Source organism: Amblyomma mixtum, chromosome 5 (genome assembly GCF_055824585.1).
Source record: "Amblyomma mixtum isolate Tamu chromosome 5, ASM5582458v1, whole genome shotgun sequence".
In the NCBI taxonomy this organism is placed as follows: domain Eukaryota; kingdom Metazoa; phylum Arthropoda; class Arachnida; order Ixodida; family Ixodidae; genus Amblyomma; species Amblyomma mixtum.
In genome coordinates, this window is record NC_143016.1 from 160,191,140 (window position 1) to 160,218,616 (window position 27,477).

Below are 27,477 nucleotides of genomic sequence, written 5' to 3' on the forward strand. Positions count from 1 at the left end.
TTTACTAACTTCTATCGCAGATTCACTAACAGGAACATTGTTATCTCTAAACACTAGTGCATCGTGACGAGTGACTGTGCCTGCATCTACATCCGGAGGAATACCACCGCATTCCAGCATAAGATTTTCAGTTGCTTCTACGAATTAACCGCACGCTGTACACTGATCTTGCTTCCACTGATAGGGCACTGCTTCAGCGCAGAATTCGAGAAGCGTCATCACATGGCCTCCAGCTGTACGTATTGGCGTTCCAAGCCTGGTTGTCAGAACTTTTCTCAAAGGGGTTCAGTTTTGCGTCGTCGGAGAGAGCTTGGTGGTGCAACTGATAGATGGCACTCGGATTCAGCATTGCCTGCAGGTGCACTAGCACTGGCTGAAGTGACTTTAGCATTGGCACTGGTACAGCACACCGGCCGTGCCGCTGCTCCTGCGGCTCCGGTGTCCACGGTGTAAACCAGTGTACAAACTTACTCCCTCTTATTTAGCAAGCACACACATGTGCCGTGACATGCGTCGCGGTTTTCTGCTTCGAGGAGCTGCACTGGCGACATCAAGTGCGTCACCGTGCAGTGGAGCGCTTCCGCCTGCTACATAGAGCTCACCCAGGAGTAGGAAACTTCCATATACACTATTTTATAGCAAATACAATCATCAGCGCCAATTCCTCCCATAGCGGCAGGAGGAAAGCGAACTAGAGCGTCGTATTGTCGGCATGACAATGGTATCCAGTAGAAAAAACTTCACACCCGAGCAGGATTCGAACCATTGCCGTCGAAAAAAGAAAGACAGCCTCGTATCCCGATCACTCACACAATTCAGCCACATCGCAGCCGCATCGCTGCATGCGTGGACAGAATTCATTCGCTTTTAAGCACCAGTTCACCTCCAGTCGCCAGGTGTACTGCAGTAGTTGAAACCGAAACTAGCCGGAGATTCCTACCCCTGGCTAACCTACTTTGTCGTGCTGGCTCTTGCAAGCGCGCGCTCCCCGTTCAGTCGTGTTTCACGTATGTTTCTTCAGTCTTTTCCCTTGTGTTCCATGGACGGCCATCTACTGAGTATTACTAATGCAACTTTAACATGGTTGGATATGTCAGGTTTAACATCCGGCATTTGCAGATCGGCTAGCACAGAGAGCGTAGTGGAGGACGGTGCAATATTTTGGACACATGGAGTTCTTTAATGGGCACTGACATCGCGTGACGCGCACGACGCGCACATGCTGTGCGTACTTATAAAATTTCTACAACTCAGCTTGGTAGACGCAGCATCGGCGGCAGAATGACGCTTCACTGCCGAGCGAACAACTTTCATTTGTCGTATCCAGATTACAGCCAACGAAAAAGAAGCTCACTGCCTACCCTCCACGTATGTAGCAGCAGCATTCAGTAACACTGCACAGCATGGGTTTCTCACGTCTACTGTGCCGTCGGCGTGCCACCCGCCCGCGGGCTGATGTATCCTCCGCGTTCCCATGTAGTGTCAAACTCGCAGGTACTGGCAGACGACATCCCAAAGTGATGCAGGTTGTGCACAGCAGACGACCGAGCATCAAGCAAGATTATCGGGCTGCTTTCTACATTGATTATGAAATTTGTGGAGCCAGCTGCAAGATACGTAATATCAGCTAGAAACCAAACGCGAACAAGAGAACAAAAATGCGAACACAAAACAAAAATATATTAGATCATGGAGGGGAAACAAAATTGAGACTGATTAACTTTTATAAAGACTGTCATCATGTCTTCAATTTAAAAAACTTAAAGGACAAATGTTCCGCCTTAAGAGTATAATGCGATAGCGTTAATGGGGTTAAATTCCGTGTGCGCGGAATTGGTCATTTTGAACTTCACTTTCATAGATCTCTGGGATTCCTGGTACCACCCCTGGCACAGTGACACAGAAGTTAAGCGATGCGCCACGGCCATGCGATGGAAGGTGCTGCCACAGGTGGCCTTTGTGCAACCTAGGTTGCTCTTCCCGAGCAACCTCTCTCGACGAATCATTAATTTAACTGCCACCTGCCACGGTGGTCAGTTTGTACACAATCCAGTGGGCTGGTTGTGGTGGCACCACAAGGTCACGTGAACTCACATCACGGGACAAGGTCACGTGACCAGCCCATTTTCCGACCATGTCAAGTTGCACGAGGCCGAGAAGAATCTTGTGCCCAAGTTTGGCCACAGGGTAGCCACCCTTGGTGCATTGGATAGCAGCCTTAACCACAACGCCCCGGCCGATTTCTCGCTCGCGAGACGACGACGGCGCCAGCTTTCCTGCAGAACGGAGCCTTAACCCTATATAGTTAAAATTAACCTGCGCTAATACTGATCTTCCCAAGGCGGATGTCATCTTGTTTCGCTGTTTAAGTTTAAGCCGTATTGTTCGCGTTTCGTTTGTTGCTGATGGTGCATTGGCCGATTCGTCAAAAGAAAAGTGTCATCTTAGAAAAGAATCTACCGTACGTTCAACGATGAACACTATTCCTCATGTGTGTTTCTCGGCTAGCGGACGACGTGCAAGGGCGGCATTCCGTGTGCTCTTTGCCGCTACTGAATTTTGTTCCATGGTTAGTCTCGATAGCTGGCGCGTCGATGTGGCTATTTCTGCAAGGAAGATTTGAGAAGAAAGCCTGCGAAAAGCTTCGTCGGTGAGCGAAGTGGAGCGGAGAACGAGTACAGCTCAACGCTGGGCACCGGTCGTACGCTAGGCGTTCTTGTAGAAAAATCACGCCGCCGGCCGAATGTGTTGCAGCGTACCAGAGTCGGCGCTGCAGTCTATCTTGCTCCGTGACCACGACTCTTGACAGAGAAATCGGCGCCGGTATCTATGAGGGCAGTTACGTGGAGTTTTTCAGCGACGACCGGCTTTTCCAAGCTAACTCATTTTCTGGAAAGCACGAAAGTGCGACGTTTGAGGGGGCTGACCTTGGACGTCATCGAATTTGTCGTATTGGGGCGTCGAGCGGAGGTTGCTCTGATCGTCTGAAGGTTATCGGAGTGGGTGCTCGGACTTCGGTTGTTCATTGAAGTCGGCGAGCGGAGAATGTTCGACATCCTGACTGGTGGAGGCCATACCCCAGGAAGTCGCGGCCCTCAGTTTTGAGGAAGAAAAGCGTTTTGGCGATGGCAACCTGCACTGCCGTTGTGCCGAGGGTGCAAAGGGACGCTGGCCGTCAGATACTCGTCGATGTCCCAGGGTTGTTCACCATACGTTGCTTAGGTGCGTCGTGGGTAATCCCTCGCAGGCCCGTCCGTCGATATGGAAGTGACGAAGTAGGTGGCCGACTCCACTACAGTGGAAGCACAGGGGCCGGCCACTCCACGTGCGCCGCACGTGTACTCTTCTGACGGGTGGTCATGCACCTGGTAGTACAATAGGGAATCGCTGATGCGATTCGAGAGGAGCAGCACAGTAGAACCTGGTAGTGGTGCAGGGCTGCGTAGCGCGTCGTTGTACGTCATAACAAACCTCGGAGGGTGCAGCTGAGACGACGGAATTGTCTGCATCGCGTGACGCAGTTCTTCACGAACGACATCCGAGATTTCTCCACCACTCGGGTGTTGCTCGACAGAGTAGAATTTGTGCAGCTCTTCACGCACAGTTCTCCTGACAAGCTAGCGGACGTCTTCACTCTGGGCAGCGGCATGCGACGTCCTTGATAGCTGCGTTCGCCAGACGGCCGTAATGTGCAAATCTCGGCAGTAGGCCACGCTCCATGCTTGTCGCTTCCCTAGAAAAACTGACCAGTGTATTGTGAGCCTCTCGTACAAGTAGCACGAACCGCAGCACTGTAACTCTGCGCTTAAGATGACGCACCTTTTTTTGCTTCCGACGCAGCAGGATCTTAGCGGTTGAAGAGCTGTGTCATGTCCTCCACTAACATAGCGATGCTCTCATTAGCCGCTGAGCTCGAGACTGAAGGATAATTTCAGCCCTCTCCTTCTTTTCGCTGCAGCCGAAGGTTTCAAGCAACTGTCGCCGGAAATCTTGTCAGGTGGTAACTACTGGCTCGTGCTTTCAAAACAGCTCTTGACGGCGTTTTGGAGGGCGAAAGAGACATTCCACAGCTCGGAAACTACGGCCCATACGTTGAACGTAGCGTCCTTGTCCTGCTGTTCAGTCATTTCTCCATGTCCTCAAACTCCTCGTATGAAACTACACGGGCACGCGGGTCGCATGCAGCAACGGAGGTAGGGAACTCACAGAGTACTGGGTGGTCTGGCTTGCCGTTTTGGACGTCATAGTTCGTGGATGTGGGGCGAGAGGACTGATCTATGGAGCTCTGCGGCTCCAGCGGCGGCTTGCTGAAGGAAGCGCAACCAAGTGCTAACACAGCAGGCGCGGCTCAGCCAACCGACGTTCGAACGCGAGAAGACTGGCTGGCCCCAACGAGCATAGACCGACTGCATGGTTGTGCCATTAGGTGTCTAGCAGTGTATATTTTCGGCAATATCAACAGGCAACAGATGCATGAGGATGCTATTTAATGCACACTCTAGCGCAAGAGCTTTCAGATACTGAGGGCTTCAGTGAACGATCTCAACAATTCATAAAAACTGGCAAGTTCGAAATCAAAAGAAAATGTTTCCGATAACAAATTCTAAGCTGCGTTGGACACTACATTTATCTCAAAAATAATTTATACAGTACAGCAAAATAACTAATATTCACTAATTAACTTTTTGTAGCATGATATGGTTGCTAGTGCCAATAGAAATTTCGCATTCATGAAAAAACAACAACCTCATTCCTTAAAGCTCTACAGCGCAATGAAGCCGGCGCTTTTTTTTTGCGACCAGAACCAAAACTTAGCGCACGCGCTGCGCAAGAAGATTGGAGCAGCCCAACGTCCGCTGATGACGTGTTGAATTGACAACGGCGCCCAAATCGAACTGTTTACGCTATTGTTCCACGTCATGCACATCATTTCTCTCGCTATTTCATGTAAGAAAAAAGGCAGCCGTCTTCATCTGCATAAGTAAGGCTATTTGACGGGCCAGTTGGCACATATTCATATCTGAATATGTATCATATGTACCATGAACATGTCGTTAATTTCGACAGCGAGGATTGAAAAGAAAGCACATGTCACGGTGCAATGAGCAGGCAACTCGAATTTGGCGCCTTAGTCACTGGAACACATCTCACTACGTTCCTTCTTCACCGAGCTTCCTGCACGCCTGATGCATTTAGTTTCGGTTTTGTGTCCGGCTTTGATTGAGCTGTACAGACATTGAAAATGACCTTCAATTGCTTTCAGAAATTGGCCTGCGTTCGCATTCCGAGTTTGTAAGAAAAGGCGTCACAATCTGCCGCAGCGACCACACCTGACTGGTCAAAACGTCGGAAGCAGATGTGGTGGTTCGGATACAGCGAAAAGGGTCGAGGAAACCGGATAGTGACGTCAAACACACAGCAGATGCTCAAGTAGAGTCAACATGGCCGTGCGCTCTGAAGTGTATTGGAAAGCAGATTTTAGGATACTTCGCCCATCGCATTCTGTGCCTTCCCGACACCTTATGAGTGGACCTCTGCTGGACTCGGAGTACACGCGAATAAAGCAACACGTTGAGGAAACTGAGAAACGCTTCGTCTCTGGCACTTTTGATAGATGATTGGACAAATATTTGTGGCGAGGCAGTGATGAATTTCGTCGTGGCTACGCCAAAGCCATTTTTCTTCTCATCTCTCAAAACTGGAAAAAATCGTCACACTGCGGATAATGTTGCTGCCTAGATCTGAAAAGTAATTGAATTGCTGGGAAGCGATAAAGTAGTGGCGCTAGTCACACACAACGCCAGCAACACGTATTGTTGCGTGTTGTTGATGTATTGTTGAAAGCAAATATGAGCATCCTACATAGATTGGATGTGCAGCTCACGGCCTAAACTTGCTTTTGAACAAATTTATGAAGCTTAAGACAATCGGTGGATGTCCATCATACGAGAATTAAATAAATAAGTTGCATGTCGCGTACAGACTTAGTAACTGTGACATTGCAGGAGAAGCAAGAAGCAAACGACAGTAAAGGGAGATCGGAAACTCTAAAGCTTCCGAGCAAAACACGGTGGGGAGGCACGGCTCGGTCACGTCAAGGTCTCCTGAGAAACAAGGAAGCCTTTCAAGAGACCGCGATATTAAGAGACCTCAAAGGAAATAAGTCCGTACGAAAAGCTGTTTTGAACGAAGACGGTTTCTGCGAGCACGCTGTGCAAACCTATCTGCTCCTAGTTACACCAAATGCGTTAGCCTTAACCTCACTAGAGTCGGACAATTATCTGGTATGCGACGTTTCAGAAGCCTTCCATTACATTAGAAACGAGCTAACAACAACCCTGGCGACCTCCGAGCTGACAAACGTGGTACAGATTCCAGCGAAAGAAATCGTTAGCAGGTGCGAACAGCTTTCTTTGAGCCTAGTCCACATGCTTGCTAATTTGCTGGATGCAAGGTACAGAGGAAAGCATCTGGATAATAAAATAATTATAAAAATTATTTATTTGAAAAAAATACATAGTACACATACGAGCCTGCCCAAGCCAACAATCGGCCAGTGGGGCAGTGCTCGGCAGAATGGAGCAAGCCTGAGAACGGCACAGTTAATGATGATGATGCGCAGACTGCGGACAGCTTTGAGAGGATATCACTGAAAGCAGGACACCTTTCAATGGACATCAGTAAACTGATTTTCAGCGTAGTAGAGTACAGGACGTCCGCAGGAATTTGGTTCTCGACATGGGCTTGGGACTTCGCGAAGCACGTGGCACCATCTACCGGGTGCAAGGCCTTTGCACCAACCAGCCGCTAACTACTCAGGCTTGCCCACTGCTGCAGATACCACCATCATCAGGCAGCTGCGAACGAAACTGGGCATGTTTCGCAAACGTCCAGACAACGCTTCGCAACAGACGTTCAGATGAACGCGTTCGAAAGCTTGTGTATGTATAATTAGAACCTGGCTGTCGGCACAGCTGCAATCCATGCTGCTGCGCGTAGTGCCGCCTACAGCTGCACTGACTCCGAGTCCGATATGGAGTGGCTCATAGGTCATTTCTCATGTTTTTTATCTCTGTGCAATGGAAAAAGAAGCTTGTTTCACAAATATGCCATTTATATCTGCATATTTGCCTGAAGCTTGGAGCATTATTACTGATCATTGTGCTATTGCAAATAAATATGTTTTGCCAAGTTTTGAAAAATTTCAAATTTTTCATGAGAAAAACCCTGCATAAAAAATGTTTTTTCCAGAGTCGTTCAAAATTTCCTGAAATTTTGCATCTCTACGCGTTTGACGTGCCAGAGGTGGTTTTTCGGCGCTCTTTACGCTTCTCTATAGCCGCAGGGGTCTCGCTCCGCATTAATCATTGCAAGTTTGTTTGCAAGTTTGTTTGCAAGTTTGTTTGCAAGTTTGTTTTGAGGCGTCACTGAGAGCATGCGCGCTCTTCGTACAAAGGCGAACCTATGAAAACTTCATCTGCGAAGCCTCCCAACGCATATTATGAACAGAAACACGACGAGAAGATATTTTTAGCTGACATCTTTTATTTATTTCCTGCGCAAAATTTAGAAAGCGGCATCTCGCGGTTCTTACAGTTGCTGCATAAAGGGAATAAAAAACGTAAATTTCCGTCCGCACAACCGACCGGTCACAGCAGCAACTTACGTTCAGCGATTTTGCAGACGGCAAGTCGGTAAGGCGTCTTGATAGTTCAGTGCAGCACGGAGCGCGCATTGTGGAGCGAGTGAGTGCATGCCACAAATTTTCCTCTGCGCTCCCTTTTACCCTCGGGATAAATGTAAAACGCCATGCTGTGCGAACGAGCTAGCTGCCTTTTATTTACCATCGGCGATCGACGGCTGTAGCGGCCGCCTTCTGTCCCTGCAAAGCTATGCGTTGTTGCGTACACTATTTTCTTCTTTAAGTATGTACCACCGGCCTTTACGGTGCAGAAAAGAGTATCTGAGCTATTCTTTTTATTTATTGCAGTCCATTGGGTGCATAAAGCAGCTTTCATATTACCATTTTACAGTGGAATCCGATGCGCAACTGAACTTATGGCGGAACTGTTCTTCTATCGCATTGGTCGCGTTCCATTTCTCGGCAGAGCAAGGGCGCCGCTGGACGTTTCGCTCCGGCTATAGAGTTTCTTACTATTACCTAGAGGGAAAGCTGGCGGCGCTGCACTTCAGCCACCATGGACGCTCAAAGCATCATGGGGCGGTGAGCTACTTGTTGCGAGACAGTCGTAGTTTTTGGGGAGCACGGAGTGGCACTACTAAGACGTTTCATTCCGAAAACGCTGTTCGTATGTGCGCAGACGACTTTCACGCGAACGCAGTGTGCAAAACTATAGCAAAACCCATAGTAGTGAAAACGCGACGACACATGACGCCAATAAAAGGTTTTACTTTTATGAAATGCCATTAAAAACCTCTCATAGTGTTTAAGCAACAAGATTTTTTTTAAAACATATTTACTTTTAAAAGTGCGCCTGTTAATTACGAAATATTAGCTTTTGTAGTGTTCATCACTGGGCCAATAGGAGAGCTAGCCATGCCTTATTTTGGGCGAACTTTGCACTTAAATGCTTTTCTACTCGTTTGTTGCAATTTACAGACAGGATATTGAATGTTAGGACATTCTTGATTATCGAATAGCGCTTATTCTTGCATTATTTTTTGGCCAAAAGTTGAAGTTCCGCAACAAGTAGCTCACCACCCCATGATGCTTTGAGCGCCCATGGTGGCTGAAGCGGTCTCGAGGGGTCTCCATGCAAACTCCCATAGACAGGCTGCCAGCTTTCCCTCTAGGTAATAGTAAGAAACTCTATGGCTCCGGCAACCACAACGCAGTGACATCCTGCCGCCACTGACAGTCGGAATCGAACTGACTTCCGCTTCCGGCGTTTTGACCAATCACATGAAGCCACTGGTGCACATTGTGATGCTTTTTATTATGACACAAATTCGAAAAAAGGCCCGTGACATCTTCTTGACCATGACTTGGAATTCCCAATTGACACCTACGACGTGAGAGGGAGAACTAAAAAGACAATAATGAAGCTCATTTAATTAGAGATACAAGTGAAATACTTATGTAGCGATGCCGCCCGCCGTTACTGAGTGTATGGTCCTAAAAAATATTATTTTTATTTTGATGTACGTAATTTAAAGGATTTTTGAGAATATTCGCTGTAACAACTCGTTTGAGGATGCCATTTTTTATTTATTTTTTTGGGAGCTGCAACTCTCTGGCTGAGGCCTCAGAAGGTTGGCATTACTTATATCGCATTTAATAAATTGTGTAATTACTGAAAGCAACTCTGCAAAGAGGCAACGATAACGTAGGTTAAGCAAAGGGCTGCGCTGCACAGCATGGACGGGAAGAGCACAAAGTAACGCGGAGGTAATTCACACAGCACAGAAAACTGAAATGGAGTTAGCAGCTTTGCTCAAGAAGCTTTGAAAAAGATATATATCGGTTCGGTTTATGGGGTTTACCGTCCCAAAGCGACTAAGGCTATGAGGGACGCCGTAGTGAAGGGCTCCGGAAATTTCGACCACCTGGGGTTCTTTAACCTGCACTCACATCGCACAGTACATGGGCCTCAAGAATTTCTCCTCCAAAGAAATTCCAGCCACCGCGGCCGGGATCGAACCCGCGTCCTCTGGGTCAGCAGCCGAGCACCATAACCACTGAGCCACCGCGGCGGCAAGAAGACATATATGTATCAAAAAAAGGAAACCTTGGCTCAAGTTATCGTCAACGCATTAGATAGAAAAAATTAAGGAACAAGTTTCTAACGAAATTTTAAGTGTTTAAAACATGGTGTCAAGTTTGGAACAAAAAAACAGAAAGCTAATCAACAGTAGTATTACATGCTTCCCGACGGTTGGTTCTATTGTCTTTCTACTAGCGGGAAGCAAAAGTGTTTAAAAGTGTCACTGTGATATGCATATTTGGTTGGCACATATGCATTTTGGTTCCTTAATGCGCGCTGGTTCATCAATGTGCGCTTATGTGACAGTGAAACGTAATTTTATGAGCAAATCTTGACAATGTTGATAAGAAGCTGATACATGTATTTTAGTCGCGCGTGCTTTGCCCTCGCTGACAGTGTTTCAAGCCAGGAGAAAACGACTAGTTCAGTTGTTGAGTCTGCTTGTTTGTACCTGTTATGAATGAACCTCTGTGCTTTACGCTGGATATTTGAAGTGAAATATTTGATAGAGACTGAGGGAACCACACTCTATTAGCATATTCTATTACAGGTCTAAGAAACGTTTTATAAGCTTAACGCTCAGTCTGTGCTCCGGCAGGGGCAAAAAAAAATTTTAAACAATCTTTTAAGAAGAAATATTGTTCGCAATGCAGTTGACGCTGTGTTATCGATGTGTTCACTCCAACTAAGGTCTTTAGTAAAAGTAACATATAAGTATATGCCTTCCTTAGCGAATGCCAGCGTAGTGCATTGATTTTGCTCACAAAAAATGATACCTGTTTTTTTATGGTTAGTGGAATAGGTAGTGTTCTCTTTCTATTAATTGATCTCTGCCAGTTTTAACACACATGCAAGTTTTTTTAACGACCTGTTAAGAGTGGCGTGGCACTCATCGCCCCAGATTTCTCTGTGAATTATCCACACGTCTGCAGACTTCGATGTTTGAACTGATATCGGTCAGTGGTAATAGCATTAACAAAAATGAGAAATAACAGGGGCCCAAGGACAGAGCCATGAGGAAATTTAGATCTGACTGGTGCTGATTTGGATTCGATGAGATGATATAAAACGGATTGTAAACATTGCCGTAAGACATCTTTTACCAAAGCCATAACTTCTCCATCACAAATGAAAAACCTTAGTTTTGCAGTTAGTTTGAAATGGCACATTTGTCGACAGGTTTAGCAAAATCGAGTGTTTGGTTGTTAGTTTGGCTGCTATTACCAACACTGAGACGAAGGTCGTACGCAACTTCTGTAAATTAACTGTTCATAAACCTCGGCAAAATTCATACTGATAAAGGACTCGTAAGTTACTGCGCTTTAGAAGCATAGGTGCTGTGTAATTGTAGTTACATAACTCTACACGCCGTACTAGTGTCAGTAATATTGGGCTGAGCATTGAAACTTGTCAGATTCGTGAATCGGTAAGACCTTGGCAATTTTTTAATTATTTTGCTGAATAAACTTGATTGGCTCCAATTACAAGACACTTGAAATTTAAAGAATAAAAATTAAATGGAACCTTAAAATTTAGATTATCAAGGGACAATCCAAAGCTTAGCATACAGCCAAAGAGCAGAAGCGTATAAAATGGGTCTTTTGAAAGTGAAAGAAAAGACACAGAACAGACGCACACTCTATGTAATCCGATTCAGGACACAGTGTTTTTGTTCTCAAGAAACTGCAATTACAAAAATCAAAGAGCGTCTACCCCAACCAAGAGCTCCCTATCATGATTTTCAGAAGGTTGTCCTCACACTCGAATAAAAACGCACTCAGGGAGTCTTAGAGCAAACTTCACTGAAGTGCTTGAAAATGTGAAAGAGCAAGCACTTCTTTCGCTCAGCTAAGCGATAAAAAATATGGCACCGGAACCAAACCGTCGGCTAATGGCGGTACCGAGGAAAAACCATGGTTAAAACTGGTAAAATGCTTCTCTTGTCAGCTCAATACAGAAACCCATTCTGAGCGTCCAGTGCAGTGCGTTTTGCCGCTCTCACTAGAAGCAGTGAGCGGAAGATCCACTTTCCGAACGCTGCAGAGGTGAAACGACAATTCGGCATGCAGCTTTTGTAGTTTTATACCTGGCGCTAGCATTTTGTTCCACTTAATTCTTCTGTTCTTTTTTGGTCAACTCGGAAAATGTCGAGCAGCGCCAGCCAAAGACTGAAATTCCATTCACAGAGTGAGAGATATTCAGGTATTTGTGCATGATTCGAATGCACCAGATCAAATAGTAATATAGAAAACGGCACCGGATTAAGGATTCCCAAAGGATTCACTTGTAGAGTCGAGAAAACTTTGGTACAGATAGGTACAGCGGTCACCGAGACAGGAGGCGCTCGCGCAGAAACACAAATATACTAAAACAGCGGTCACATTGTTGCCGACTGTCAGCTCAAAGTAACGCCAGTAGCCCAGAACACACCCAATGGATCGATTTTTGTTCATGCATAAAAGCTGCGACAACAGTTTGGAATTCTTGAAATATCACCAACTGTATTAAGCTTTAACACACGTTATAAAGACTGATCCAGCATAGAACGAACTCGAAGTGGATCCCGAAATACTTCGATATCGCGATAATTTTTATACAAAACATCACCTTAACAAAGTTATTTACAATCTCAAAGCAAGAATACACTACACCGCGGGCTAGCGAAAGACTTCTTGCAGCTTCGGGCCACCCGTAAATATATAATGACAGGGCGCCGTTCGATATACTCAAGTACCGCCTAGCATACTCAAGTACCGCATAGGGCGTATTAAGCGGGATCGCGGGAATCAAAACTATTCATGTTAGCTACGCATGAAATGTAGCCAAAGCTGGCACAGATACAGAATTTCTTCTACCGATTTCACAATTACATTTTATTTTAAGCAAACCGGTATAGTTCTTGAATAATTGCAATTAACACCGACGTAAAGCCATCCTCGTGGAGGTAAGTACTTCTGGGGAACGTCCACAAGTGTTTTATGTCGGCATGTACATGACGCCCAGTTTGTTTGCAATAAAACTAATAACTCTTTCTTTAGATGCCCAGAACTCGTGGAAATAGAAGTTAATCTCTAGCATGCATATTTACATGAAAACGTTGCATACAAAAACAGCATTGCTAAGCAAGAAATATCGTGCGAAATACAGCTTTTGCAGGCGGACACCACGTCACGTACCTCAAAGCGCGACTGAGGTGTCTACTGACCCAGGGTGCCAGTTATACGCGTCTTCGACTTTTTCATCGTCAATGCCAGTTTACCAAATGTACACCGGCGGCCTATGCTCGAGCGCCACGTTTCTGCAGCAGTGTTGTCAATGCCAACGCGTATTGCTCTAGTCCCGTCCATAACATTTTGCACGCCAACGCATGCAACGCACATCGCTCCGTCGCTGCCACCACGTAGCTCAAAGCGCGAATATTAGTTTGATAGTAGTATGAATTGAAGAAAAAGGGGATTTGCAATGAACAGCGCGAGACGGTGTTGCAGTTCAACACGAGGCATGTTCGGCTGCGACAGGTAGTTTCACGTTTTGTGTTTTCCGGTACGCTACACACCTAATAGTGCGGGCATTCTTGCAAGTAAATTTAGTCCATGCTTTACCGGGCCTCATTCCGTCCTCTAATGTTTCTGGTCGTCCGTGTTTGTAGGGATTCATGCATGAGGTGTAATCTAGAAGAGTGCGGTGAGGGGCTAGTTGGTACGACATTATGAGAACAAAAAGTAACTGCGCAAAAAGGACGGGACAGGAGAAAGAGAACCACACGGGACAAACGCAGACTGACAACTGATTTATTCCACCAACTCCTCTTTCCTTCAGCAGCAAAGCGCATGCGCACCAACCACAAAAACAAAAAACACAAGCGACACTCATCTCGTGGAATCAAGGAACTCGAACTCCTTGCGGTACAGGTGTACTGAAGCATCGCTAATACACTTATCAGGCCCTAACCTCACGACTTCCAAGGCCTCGATAATTTCTCGTTCTTTCTTATCCCTCGAGCGTCCGATAATCTTAGTCCTATCGAAAAGCGGATTACAATCTTTGTCACCATGCTTGCAAGTGTGACAATGCTTAGGCAGATGCTGCCCCCTTGAATCTTCTAAGGAATTTACGTGCTCTAATAATCTAATGTTGACGCAGCGGCCAGTTTGCCCTATGTAGAACCTACCACAACTCAGGGGAATCTGATAAATTACATTACATGTACACTGTACGAACTTATTCCTGTGGTTAATGCCACACTCAACCTTCTTTTGCTTATCTTTTCTCGCCAAATTGCACAAACGCGGCAACTTGCAAGGTGCAGAAAAAATGACGTCAACGCCGAATTTTCCGGCGACCCTCTTGAGGCCGTGCGGGACCCTGTGAACATAGGGCATAACTTCATACTTCCGCCTCTCCTGTGCATCCGTCCCCGGAGGTTTTGAGTTTGGGCGGAAGGACTTCAACAGGGACTCAGCGACAGCCTGAAGAAGGGCCAGCGGAAAACCAGCAGACCTAAGGCGATCAACCTGAGCCTCAAAGCTAACCTGAACTTTATGTGGACAGGCTGTCGCTGAGTCCCTGTTGAAGTCCTTCCGCCCAAACTCAAAACCTCCGGGGACGGATGCACAGGAGAGGCGGAAGTATGAAGTTATGCCCTATGTTCACAGGGTCTCGCACGGCCTCAAGAGGGTCGCCGGAAAATTCGGCGTTGACGCCATTTTTTCTGCACCTTGCAAGTTGTCGCGTTTGTGCAATTTGGCGAGAAAAGATAAGCAAAAGAAGGTTGAGTGTGACATTAACCACAGGAATAAGTTCGTACAGTGTACATTGAATGTAATTTATCAGATTCCCCTGAGTTGTGGTAGGTTCTACATAGGAAAAACTGGCCGCTGCGTCAACATTAGATTATTAGAGCACGTAAATTCCTTAGAAGATTCAAGGGGGCAGCATCTGCCTAAGCATTGTCACACTTGCAAGCATGATGACAAAGATTGTAATCCGCTTTTCGATAGGACTAAGATTATCGGACGCTCGAGGGATAAGAAAGAACGAGAAATTATCGAGGCCTTGGAAGTCGTGAGGTTAGGGCCTGATAAGTGTATTAGCGATGCTTCAGTACACCTGTACCGCAAGGAGTTCGAGTTCCTTGATTCCACGAGATGAGTGTCGCTTCTGTTTTTTGTTTTTGTGGTTGGTGCGCATGCGCTTTGCTGCTGAAGGAAAGAGGAGTTGGTGGAATAAATCGGTTGTCAGTCTGCGTTTGTCCCATGTGGTTCTCTTTCTCTTGTCCCGTCCTTTTGCGCAGTTACTTTTTGTTCTCATCATCAGGTGTATTTTGCTATTCGTTTCCTGAGTTCCTTTTTTCGGTGTCTAGGAAATGGTTGTGCAAGAGCTTAATTTATATGCTGTTCCCTCCGCCAATTTATCGCTCTGTAATTTTGGTTCCGGGACATGACGTACTGAAGATAGTGTGTACAAAAGCATTTTCGCTATGTACAGAAGCATTTTTATTTCTTACACACTGACACATTTCCGGTTACAAGATGGCAAGAGAAAAGTGGTATTTTTGAGTCTACGGGTAATTGTCGCCTTTGTGATGCTTTAGAAACAATTGAGCATTCTTTTGTAAATTTTAATGATGCAATACTGTTCTGGGACATCACGCGACCGCCATTTAGAAAAGGCTTAATTCGAAGCCGCATTCTGCACGATATTCCACTGCGCTGCCATTTGTTTATGATTACTTAGATGTCTTATTTTTAATTAGATTGCATGGCGTATGGAAAAAAACGCATGACGGACCAGCATTGTGAATATGTTCTTTTCCTAAAGACCATTTCAGTGAAATCATTCTACACCTAAACAAATTTTATGCCTAGACTGAGCTGGAACCGGAGTGACACTCACTCTTAATGCTGTGTTTTTCATTGCCTTTTTTCTAGTTCTTCGTCTCTGAGATGTTTCGTATTATTATGTATTAGCAGTGTGCTCTGAATTGTCTCTTTTCTCTTCCTTCATTGCTGATTGATTTTCCACGGTTTTCTTAATGTTTCTTGATCGCTGATATACATAAAACATCTCATCATTGCAATAAACACCTTATCTAAGAATAAAAGTGGTGGTAGTCAAGTATCTCACACAGTGGCCAGCGAAGCTCACCTGTTCGCGCCACCGCAGGTTCGAATCCAAGTAGCGGATATTCCGTTCATTCATTTTTATTTCTTTCTTTCACTTGGCACAAACCCACAAACATCGAAAGGGGTTGCGCGGCGTTTAGCCGTCGTTAAAGTGATTTCGCAAAACATTTTGCGCGTGTACGCAGAAAAATCAAGAGATTTATTGTGTTCTTCAGTCATAAGCCGTGTGCTGAAAACAGAATCACGTGACGGGTGTGGTGATTTTTTTTACCTGTTTGTTACTTTTTATTCTTCCCCGTCTATCCTTTTTTACCGTCGCTACCCTTTATATCTTCACTGGTCTAATGTTTAGGGAAATCCCCAAGCTGGAGTAAGTTTTTAATAAGGAAGTCAATACTAACTGGCATCCACCCAAGCGCCGCCATGCGGCTACAAAGAAAAACTCTACAGCTTCATCAAAATCTGTGTATTCAAAGAAAAAATCTACCTGGTCAGGGGATTGAACCCGGGACCAGAGCTGTACTGGAGCAGTTGTCAACCAGCCCTCTCTGTCCCCTCTCATTCGCCTTATTTCCACTGACGGCGGCTCAGATGCTTCTGGATACGATGGCAGAAGGCGCGGCTTGCAAAAACCTCTTACTTCCTTTTATAGCTGTGGTTTCATTTTTGAAATATAACACTAGTAATAATATTATCATTCGATACGAAATGCTGGGAGATGAGTGCTGGTAATCACACAAAAAGTGAAAGCTGAGAAAATCAACTTTAAAATTTATTCTCTGGCAGGCGCTTTCATTCCTACGTATGATTTTGTTTTTGATCAGAGGAAGTCAGCATTCCAATCAACGGAAACTCTACTCTTCTTATCTCTCCTCCTCATGGTGATATTCATCAGAATCCCGGTTCGCTCACAATTTCCGACGACCACGCATTAAAGAAAGTTTTCTAAAGTTGCGCTGAATATTTGGCTATAATTTCGATCACGTGGCAAGCGAAGACCACACGGTTACGAAAGATAAAAAAATTGAGAAATTGAATACCTTGACCAAATCGGTCATTCAATTTGCCGCATTCTATCCCTTGTACTTGTTACATATAGATAGAATGACCAGCGATTAAAAGTAAAGTCCAGCTCCTTTCCGCAACGCATTCGGCAATGAAGTCAGTGAAACACGACTAGTGAAAGACATTAGAGCGCAAAACGGCAACACGGACGAGTAAGGGAACAGCGCTCGTCCTGTTCCCTTCCTCGTCCGTGACCCCGTTTTGCGCTCTCATGTCTTTCACGAATACGCACCAACAAGCCCAGCTTATCTTAAAACCGAATTTTCGGGCAGCAAAGAAAAGGCACAGTGCGAGAGGACCGACTGACAAGAAAAACGAATGCCGCAGTGCACGTGAGAAGCGCTGTTCGAAGTCAGCTGCACCAATCACCACGAATAAAAGCCCATTCAGGCTTATCTTGCTACAATACGAAACAGTACATGACACGCTACGTCGAAAAAGCAGTACCGTAACTTCTAGAGGCGCTAATGTAAACCAACCGAATACCGTCTACACCTCACCGCAGGGTAGCCTAGCCCTCGCTCCGATTCGGTCTAAACATAATTCGGTAAAATGGTCACTGCAAAGTCGGTTGCCTGGTGAAGGTTTCCACCTATTCTTTCTTAAATTTATCCCCATTGATAGCATAATTTGGACTTGAGCGCGGAATCATGCAACACAGTTAAGACCAGAGTTGGCAAAACACAGAGACGAGGCTTCATACTTCCTGTGTGTAGCGATGCCCTGTCGTCTGCTAGTGTCGTCCCATTGAGATGCAATGGACCCTTATTTTTGGAACGTCTTTCCCGAAGACTTTGATGATCTCCTCGCTCAGTTGACGGCGCAACAGGTAGACACTGTCGTGGAAAAAGACGAGAACGGCGAAAAGAGAAAATGCTCAGTGGAAAAACAAAACTGAAACGCAAAAACCGTGCTGAGCTCCGATTTCGTGCACTGCCAAGGGCTGACTTCCGGGAAAAGACCACTTACTTCCACTTACTTCCGGTGGCTTCACTTTCGGGCGCTCAATGCGCCATCCAGCCTCCTAATGAAGATCAGTGGGGAAACCTTCTCACCAATTGGCCCCGCTTCTGGGACCAAAATTCACGTTCTATTTCTTGCAATAATTCATTGGGAACGGATGACAGAAGCCAACAGCCACAGAAACCAAGGAGAACAGGGGATTTTTTAAAATTAATTCATTTATTTTGTGGTGTTGATCAATTTAGAATATGTCATCGCTTAAAGCTAATTGATTAGAAAAGCAGAAGAAAAAACAACCACATGCCGCCGGTGGGATCCGAACCCACGACCTCCGAATTACGCGTCCGGTGCTCTACCTCTGAGCTACGGCGACGGCTGTCAAACCTTCTGCTTCCGGGGGTATTTATGTTTACAAGTAACCTAACCTTGAGAGTGTTCATCAGCGCCACCCACGTTCATAAGCGGCGGACGTAGAACGTCCTGAGTTACCGCAGGTGTGACGTAGAACGTCATCGAACGGAGAGGGTGGAAGCTGTGTGACATCCCTCTTATGCTTCCTATGGCATCAAGGCTGCCAGAATCGAGGCCCTCGCTAAGCAATTAAGCAAACAAGGAAGGGGAATGAGGGGCTCGTTGTAAATATGACAGAAGCCGACAGCCACAGAAACCAAGGGGCACAGGGGCTTTTTTAAAATTAATTTATTTATTTTGTGGTGTTCATCAATTTAGAATATGTCATCGCTTAAAGCTAATTGATTAGAAAAGCAGAAGAAAAAACAACCACATGCCGCCGGTGGGATCCGAACCCACGACCTCCGAATTACGCGTCCGGTGCTCTACCTCTGAGTTGTCTTTATGGGACAAAAACGAGCTCTTTCTTTTTTGTTTTGTTTTCTGTCCTGTCTTCCAATTAACGCCTCTCCTCGTGAAATAGAGTTTCTGTATCCTTAAAGCTGACCATTGCTTCTCGCTTTTGCTCGTACAGTAGTGAAGAAAAGGACATCATATTTTCAATTTTTTTCCCCATAAATTCGAAATATCTCCGGCGTAAAAACCTATTTGCTAGCTCTGAATACATTTTGATGTAATAATGCCCACATCTTCCTTCACGAGTTGTTAGAGGCGTCGCTCTGTGGCTTCACGTCGTTTTTCTTCTTTTATTTTGGATTTCATGGATGCTTCGCATTGCATTCATACTCTGTCTGTAGTAAATTATTATTAACTTGCCGTCATTTTTAGGAGACATAATCTGCGGTTACACGTATTACTGCATATATTTATCAGCAGTGGGCGGAGTGCGAGGTTAACATAACGTCATCAAGAATGCTCAAACAACAGTTATCCACGGCAAGAACTATAGGATAAAAAACCATTGACCTTCACTGGATTTCAGGGTAGCGACTCTGTGCTTTCACAAATTTTGAAGAGATATAGGTTTAGAGGAGCTTTGGTTTTTTGCTCTGCGCAAGGGACACGCTAGAACGGCGAAAGCAGTTGTCGAGAAAACACTGTTCGCGTGAGCCTAAAAAAAAAAAAACCTCTGGACTGACTGCTATGGATAGTTCCGAAGATTTGGCACTGTCATCAGACTTTACTGTAACTCCTTGGGCTGTTAGACGTCATGTGCAACATGCTGAACTTAACAACAGGAGCACAGCTCGAATCCCGTGCATATGTGGAAAAAATGTGGAGGGGGTTCCAGGATGATGTAGAGAAACGACACCTGTGTGGACACCTAACGCATTGAAGAGCGGTTTCGTAAGAAGAATCGAAGTTCCTGTCTTGCAGGAATGATGGTATTCGTGATAAACGTCGCCCCAAACGTAATTTTTAAGGGCCAAGTTATACATATTCCACGTTAACTACCTCAGAGGCGGGAACATAGTGACTCGGGGCTGATGCTCCGCTCGTGGAATTTGTCTCCTTGACTTAATTCAAGGTACCATGAGCGAAGATGGTGGACCCTATGGTGTGGCCAATTCGGGCTACTGAGATTATTTCAATTGAATATATTTGGTTATGCACCGTATACCGTCGGAGGGACAAAAAAGTAAGCATCGCTGTACAGCATCGCTGAAAGTTGAGCAGCTGCTGCAACAAAATGGTGCAACCCGGTATAGACTTTCACGGATCAGCTTCCTGGACGACTTGCTTTCGCGGAGTCAAGCACTGATCGCCAGAAAACACTTGTGTGTGAAGTACTGACACATTACGTTGTTTTAAAAAGGCATTCTGTGAAGTATTCTCGTTTAGTAACAAAACAAAACATATAATCGCTGACATCTTCGCGCTATGCAGAAAGCATGTATTGAAGAAGGATGGATAACTGGGCGAGTTTGTACTGATACATCGTGGGAGGGAACAACGCGAAACAAAACGACAGACAAAGCAAGAGGACTCGTCTTTGTGTCATCTTGCTTTGTCTGTCGTTTTGTTTCGCGCTGTTCCCTCCCACGAAGAAAGCAGGTCTTCAATAAATTTGCTGTGAGAAGAAACAGAAGAAATAATAGTTACTTGCTGCTGTATGAAAGCCTGACATTGTTGGTCCATTAACATCGTGCACAAATTTTATTGCCGTAAAAAGACGTAAATAGAAATAATTGAAATTGATCTTTTTGTTCAATATTGGATATCCTGCCTCTACGGTCTGAAATTGTTTGTTAAGAGAACTCTGACCCCTTACACATTCCATTTCTTGTCGGTCATCGAGGAAAATATGTTTTGGGGTGGCAAGAAGCTCACAAAACTGCATGCAAGCAAACGCGTTAGGCTCTTTATTATTTCCAAAGGCAGTACAAGGGTACCTAATTGTCATTGATATGAGTCTTAGACCCCGTTTTTTCTATCGTAAACAATGACCGGACATCCAACCGACTTAAAGCTGTGTATAATGTCATGCCTTCAACGCTAATGAGTGTAAAGGCGCAAAGAAATTATTCAAATATTTAAAACGACAAAAATTGATTGAGTTCTTTTGAATTCATATATTGGAAGCCGAAAACAAATAAAAGAGCCATTGACGTAATTCAACACAGGCGCTCAGGCATAAAATCACTTTTTACTCTGGCAAAATTGAGGTTACACGCGTCACACTAAACAAAACAAGAAAAACAATTCTGCGCCTGCAAGGAGAAGGCACTGTCAATTCCCCTGACATAGCACACAGCACAAAAGACAAAAACACCAAAAACGACCCCTTATTCAAGACAAGTTCCTGTGCTATGTTTTGAAGAGAAGAAGTTGCCAAGGAAAGATATCTCATTATGTAGCAGGCTAAGAGAAGGTCTTGCGACACCGCGTCCATTTCTTTTTAAAATTCAAATTCTTTATTTACATTTCAAAGTACAAAAAGATGTTTCCAACCATCTGGCAAGTCCAACACATCTAGTAGTTGGTAAGACGTGAACTCTTACCAATTATCAACATACGTTATCGCTCTGAGTGAATACGGCGCTTGTTCTATCTAGATGAGAGAAACACCTTTTGCCTCCTCTTCAATGCAGGGCAACATTGGAAAACACCGTACTTTTCAAAGGCCGGCGGTGTTTTGCCTATGGTCATTAATATGCCGGCCAATATGACCCATACATCTCTTGCCGCATGAGAGGATGAGAGACAGACACATGCACGCAGCACCCGTCTTACGTTCGGCCAGTCTCTTCTTATGGGCAACCATTCACCCACTCCTCGCACTGCCATCGTCCAGCTGTAGCGCATTGGACGCAATGCTGCATACTCTGCCCAGCTTATTGTTTACGATGACAATGGCATTTAAGGCGTCAATTGCAACTTCTTGCCTCAAAGCGTCCCTGTAGATTCTTTGCACCCACAAGACGGAGGCCAGCTTGCTGGGAGAAGCGCAGAGGCGAAGGGAAGAGCGATTTCTAGATGGGAAAGGACGCACTCCTTGAGAAAGAAGACAACGACGTGCGAAAAGCAATCGTAGGAATTATAACTGCATTTCACAATGGCTAAAAAATGTGCTAACGAGATACGAAGTCATTGCTACAGACTAGCGCTCAGCGGCGACAGACACCACAGGAGAGGTCACACAGCAATTCGCTGGACTATCAACTGAAGTTTATTCGGAAGACATTTCTTTTAAACACCACTGTTATCCAAGTAAAGTGTTTACACAAGACGCTGAGACGACCAAATTCATCTTTATAAAATGTCACTGTTCTGCAAGTCGAGGGTACGCAACATGTAGCAATGGTCCATAAAGAATCAACAAAAGCTGTCAATAGAAGCGAATTCCTTCTCATGGAGGGATTGTCGTTTTCACCAAAAACATAATCTAAGCAGTGTGCAGCGCTGTGCGGAATAAACTACAGCTTGCAGATTACAGTCCGAGAATTGGGTACACGTTTGCCCGCAGAATAAATTTCGCAGAAAGTAGGAGTGGCCCTTCTGTGCAATTTCCCCCTCTTATGAGTAAAGAGATACACCGGCAAGGCTGGCCGCTTTATTAACGAGTGGCTGGTAGAGCAGCGCGGGCCCTAGAAAGGTACGCTGTCTTGCAACCTTGTCTAGCACTGCAGAAAATGAAACGGGAGTTTCTCTCATTTAGATAGGGAGAGCGTCTTATACGCCCGGAGGGATCAATATGCAGAGATCTGGTCGAGGTTTGCCTAATCAAAAAATATGCGGCCGCCTGTGTCGCAAAACCTTCTGTCACCCTGCCAGGGAATGAGGTATCTTTTCTTGGCAACTTTTTGCATTCAAGGAGATAGCACGCGGAATCAACTTTAATGGCGGTTTTCTTCTTGTTTTGTTGTCTTTTCGCCTTTTTTGTGTCCTGTAAGATGAATTGACAGTGCCCTCTCACTTCACACGCAGTATTTATTTTCTTCAGTGTTGTTTTATCTGAGGCTTATATACCTTCATTTTCTCTGAAAAAAAGGTCAGTTGATAGTTGAGCGCTTGTTTTGAGTTACGTCTTCTGGCTCTTGCTCTCGTTTGGTCGCCGAGTTAAAACATGGATTCATATATTTCTTCACATCGACAGCTTTGAAAGAAGGCGTGTTCGTTATTCTGATCAAGCGCAATAGCGCATACATAAACACTATCCGCAGCCTCTAGCGACGCAGCAGTGCCGAATGTCAGCAGGGGACGCTGAATGATGGCTGCTATCCTTAAGCATGGCCAAGAATGGGTATGCAACAAAAATTTAGGGAGCACTTAATTACGTTACGTATTAAGAATGCGATATCATTAAAGCCTGAAGTCCGCTCGGCCTGCTCTTCTATCATTGCTGCTCCCCCCATACGCTGAGGCGCACTTGTGCAGTCGCCTATACTTCACCTTCGGCGACATACTTCCGGGGTTGCCCTCTCCGCTTCCGGGCATTTCCCAGTACGGTAGATACATGCGGCATTGATTCTGGCTGCATTCTAACCTGATACGTGGAGGAACTGTCTAGAGATATCTGCGCAGAACAAATCATAGCTGCCAAATGCCACCGAGCCCGCCTCCGCGCTCGGCCATGTCATGTCACCGACGAACCTGAAACCTCAACATGACACGTGATCTCATATCGTCACACACCCCGTTGACCAGTCAGCGCTCGGCCGTGTCGCATAACCATGTGGCATCATCAGTGTATCGGCCAGTCAGAGAATTTTATGACTAACCACACCGGCTTTTTTCCAGTGCCTCCTAGGACGAACAGAACTCCGCACCCATCTGATCTAGACGGCCGTCACATTTTGAGTCCTGTGCTCTAAATTCATCTCTTCGCATGGTAAATCGGGCAAGGTTTGTGACGTCTAAGGAGAAGTGCCAAGACCGTTTTGTTCTAGGAAGCTCTGGTTTATTTATTTATTTATTTATTTGTTTGTGATACCCTCAGGGTGCAGAGTACACTTCAGAGGGGAAGGGCAGTTGATAACAAGAAAAATAAAAAAAGCACAATTCATACAAAACTATAGAACAACTGAGGCAGGATAAAAAGAAGTGAGCAAAATTAACACGGAACAGATTAATAAAATAGTTTAAGAACAATACTAGTACGTGGAGAACACAACACTACAATAAAATACAAAAGCGATCATTATGTAATCAGTGTGGTAAGTATTCTTCTAAATTGAGTTGAATCAGTGATGCTAGTTAGTGATGCGGGTAGGGAATTCCATTCTTTAGAGGTTAGCGGAAAATATGATTGCGCACATGTCACTGTGTTACAATGACGCACTGTGACCTTGTGTTGATGATCACGACGGTGAGAAATGAACGGTGCTGGTTGAATCCATCGAGAGAATTGGAGTAGAAAATCTTATGGAATAGGCAGATGCGGAAGTGCTTACGGCGGGTAGCTAGGGGCGGAAGGTTTAAAGACCTTTTCGTTTGAGTGACGCTAGATGTACGATGGTAATTGCCTAAAATGAATCTAGTTGCACGATTTTGGACAGTTTCCAGAAGCTGTGTCAGTGAGACCTGTCCAGGGTCCCATATGGATGAAGCGTATTCCATTTGCGGTCGTACGTAGGTCGTGTATAAGAATGATTTTAACGAAGATGGAGCAAGTGTAAAATTTCTTCAAAGATAACCAAGCGTTTTGTTTGCTTTAGATGCTATATGTTCTATATGAAGTTTCCAGGACAGGGTGTTAGTTATATGTATGCCAAAATACCGGAACGATCTTACGCTTTCAAGGGGATGACTGTGAAGAAAATAAGGAGGACAAGTAGTATTTGAACGTGAAACTCCCATAGATTTACATTTTTTAATATTTAGTTACATTTTTTAGCATTTGTTTTTATGGTGAGGCTTCTAAGGAAAATCACTCAAATCAAACAAAATCAGCCGGCGTCTAAGGAAAATTTCTGGCAGCCCTAGCTCAAGGCAGCGCTATCTGTAAGCTCTGTGCGGAACTGAGAACAAATACACCAGTTTTCCTGTCTTGGTCGATTGTAGGGCAGCTGCAGTAACCTGACTGGCACTTAAGATTGTTGTGTCATCAGTCCCTGGTATTTCAATAAAAGAAACAGCACCCCTTACACCTTTTAGTTTGCATTCTTAACTTTCAGAAGACAAAAGATTTTGTAACGTGTAACTCCTATCAAATGTTCATGGCTAACTCTTTAAGCTTAGCCTACCATATCCACTTTGATCTCTTGTAATACAATGGTGGATCGATTTCACCATCTCTTTACCGTAAGGTGCACTCGGAGAACCATTCCTAGAGCGCTTTGCATGAAGCTCTCCACCTACTAACCAAACACATTTTAACCGTTATTTTTCGCATTTTAAACATTTATCAGACGTTCTTCAACACAATCTTCTTTTCCTTTAATGTAAACGGCGGAACACAAGTAGAACACTGCGCAGGCTGTAGTGCCTTGCAAACTTAAATCTAAAACAAAGACAACTTGCCCGGCATTCTCCCTACTGCCAAGTAAATATCTGGACGGAAGCGCAATAATCGAAGGCCTCGTTCTCCGCCTGCATGCTCTTGCGAGCTGCTTACGAGCGGCACTTGTGGGATCCCTCGCTTTCATACTAAATATACGACCGTGATTCCCCCTGCCGCAGCCACTGAACACGCTCGCAAATTAGGAGCCCGCACGCCACGCGGCCTCAAGCAGTGAACCGACACAAAGGAGAAGCTCTTATCTGCACATGAATAATGGGCGCGCTGTCAAGATGCTTCCGCACAAACGTACAGCTTTGCGCCTTCATGCTTCATAGGTTGGCGCTAGACTGAAGGCGCCATAAGCAGGAGCATTTGCGATAACGGAAGGACGCATAAGGCTGTAGAAGATTTACGACCGCTGTGGAAGATTGCAACACGAAAATTCAATCAGCGTAGAAGTCATGAAAGTGCTCGCCGTAGGAATACGACAGATGGCTCATGGCAACGTCGCACATTGTTTGCTCTACGGTGCGGTAGGCGAAATTAGAACGAGTTTAGCGTGGCTCCGTAGTAGCAAGCGCTGATGAATGCGTGAGTAGCTCAAGGAAACACAGGGTTTCAGCAGACGCGTTAACTATGCGGAAGGTTGCCTCAGCCGCTTTCACGGATGGCGCGTTCGTATCTGTCTTGATCACTACACTTGCAGAGAATGAAAGAATGCAACTATCTGATGATGATTTAACTAATACAGTGTCATTCGCGAGTAACTTTTCTCGCTGTTGGACAGCCTGATCAGTTAAAAGGAAACCGCAAAGGTAGAAATAAATATTTGTTGCGCCAAACTTGCATGCGTGCTTCTGAGTGGTTTCGCTAACTTTGGTCTCAGTCAGTGCGAAATTCTAAGCAATCAGGTGTTTTCTATTTTTCAATTTAACAGGAATATGATACGCGTGCAGCCTGGAATCGGTCGAATAGAATGTTTCTGTTATTAAGCATGGCAGAGAACTCGTCCCACTATAAAAATATATAAACTCTTCTCTGAATTATTCCAGAGCGTACTATGCAACCTTCACGAGACAAATATTGGGGGCATGCACTTGCCCAAAGAAGTTCTCGGAATACGGAAGTCTCTAAGAAACTGAATTACCTTACTGCTTCAGGATGCGGATTGACACTAGCGCAACACTTTGCAGGGCGCACAGTAAAGTGCAAAGAACACCTCTATATTCATTATTGAATGCGTACGCCGACATTCAAGCAAGCGTTTCCGTTCCTTTTGTGTGCCGTCGGTGGCCCCTTGTGCGCAAGTAAGGCCGATGTCACATTAACAGCCACCACCATTATTCAGTGAGCTATGAAGTGGCGTAAAATGGAGAACTGGATTAGCTCTGAGTTTCTTCTGAAGCAAGGTCGGTATCAGTAGTGGGAAGACTTCCTTTTGGTTGCGGAATTTACTTGCGCTCGAAACATTCCAATGCATTCATTAGAAGGTTGCTTTATGGTGTTTAACGCCCCAAAGCGACTCATGCTATGAGGGACGCTGTAGCGAAGGGCTCCAGAAATTTACACCACCTGGTCGTGGTCGGGGGTCACCTGGGGTTCTTCAACGTGCAGTGACATCGCACAGTACACGGGCCTCTAGAATTTCGCCTCCAAAGAAATTCGGCCACCGCGGCCGGGATCGAACCCGCGTCTTTCGGGTCAGCAGCCGAGCATCATAACCACTGAGCCACCGCGGAGGCTGCATTCATTAGGGATGTGTTTATTATGGGCCGTATCATCTCAAGCGCACTCATTATTTCACTTAGGAAAGAAGTTGCACTGGTGGTGTGGTATGGTATTGTATGGTGCGGTATGGTATGAAATGGTGTGTATAGAGTGTATAGTGTGTATTGTACATGGTGTGTTTAGTATAGGGTGGTATAGTATGATATAGTGTTGTATGGTTTGTATGGAATGGAATGGTATAGTTTGGTTTATGGGGTTTAACGTCCCGAAGCGTCTCAGACTATGAGGGATGCCATAGTGAAGGGCTCTGGAAATTTCGGCCACGCGGGGTTCTTTAACGGGCCCTAGAATTTCGCCTTCATAGAGATTCAACCAACGCAGCCGGGAACGAACCCGCGTCTTTCGGGTCAGCAGCCGAGCACCATAACCGCGGAGCCACCGCGGCGGGTGGAATGGTATAATGTGGTATGGGGTGGTATAGTAGTATAGTGTGATATAGTGTATTACGGTATGGTAT